A 974-nucleotide genomic window follows, 5' to 3' on the forward strand; every position below is an offset into this window, starting at 1 on the left:
GTGCTTTCAGATGGAGCAGCATTTACTTCACAGAGCCGCAGTTCTGTTTAAATCGATTAAATCGTCTATGATTATGAACGCGATTTTGCGTAGCTTGTCAGTGGACTATGGCTCTGTGTAGTAAATGCTGCTCCATCTGAAAGCACATGCTGGAGATTTACTACTAATCACAGAACCGGCTTAACTGACAAGATATGCATGACAATCGCATTTGATTAATCGTGCAGCCCTACAATGTATAGAATTTGTAAAACACTAATCTACCAACCTAGGACTAACCTACAAATTATCCACCAAACTACAGTAATAGTCAAAAATTACTGTATATGCTACACTGTGCCTACTGTAACTTAAAAATAAAATATGGCAACCTGTTACAGTCAATTTATTAAATTAACAACTGAAAATGTAAAAAAAAATGTTGACAAGGCTACAAAAGAGCATTTAGCATTTAGTACTGCAAAAATCTATAAAGCTCATTTGTCTTCATTGCTTGATTTTTTTAAAGCCAACTACATGACATGGGCGTTATTTGCCTTTTAAACGAATAGTTCACCCAAAAATGAAAAGTTGCTGAAAATGTACTCACCCTCAGGCCATTCATGATGGAAATGAATTTGTTTCGTAATTAGAGCAGATTTGGAGAAATTTAGAATTACATCACTTGCTCACTAATGGATATTTTGCAGTGAATGGGTGCCGTCAGAATAAGAGTAAAACTAGCTGATAAAAACATCAGAATCATTCACATGTAAGTAATCCACTAACTGTGTGTTTCTATTAAACAAAAATCTTTTAGATGTTTTTTTTTATTTATTTCAAACTCGTTTCCAGCTAAAATTACTGGAGTCTATAATCCATAATATTGATTTCTCCAGTGAAAAGTCATCTTGTTTGAATCAGGAGAGAAATATGCACAGATCAAGTACCGTTTACAAGCAAAAACAGTCCAAAACTATTTTAAACAAATATGT

This window comes from Sinocyclocheilus grahami, unplaced genomic scaffold, assembly GCF_001515645.1.
Source record: "Sinocyclocheilus grahami isolate Dianchi unplaced genomic scaffold, SAMN03320097.WGS_v1.1 scaffold2182.1, whole genome shotgun sequence".
Classification (NCBI taxonomy): domain Eukaryota; kingdom Metazoa; phylum Chordata; class Actinopteri; order Cypriniformes; family Cyprinidae; genus Sinocyclocheilus; species Sinocyclocheilus grahami.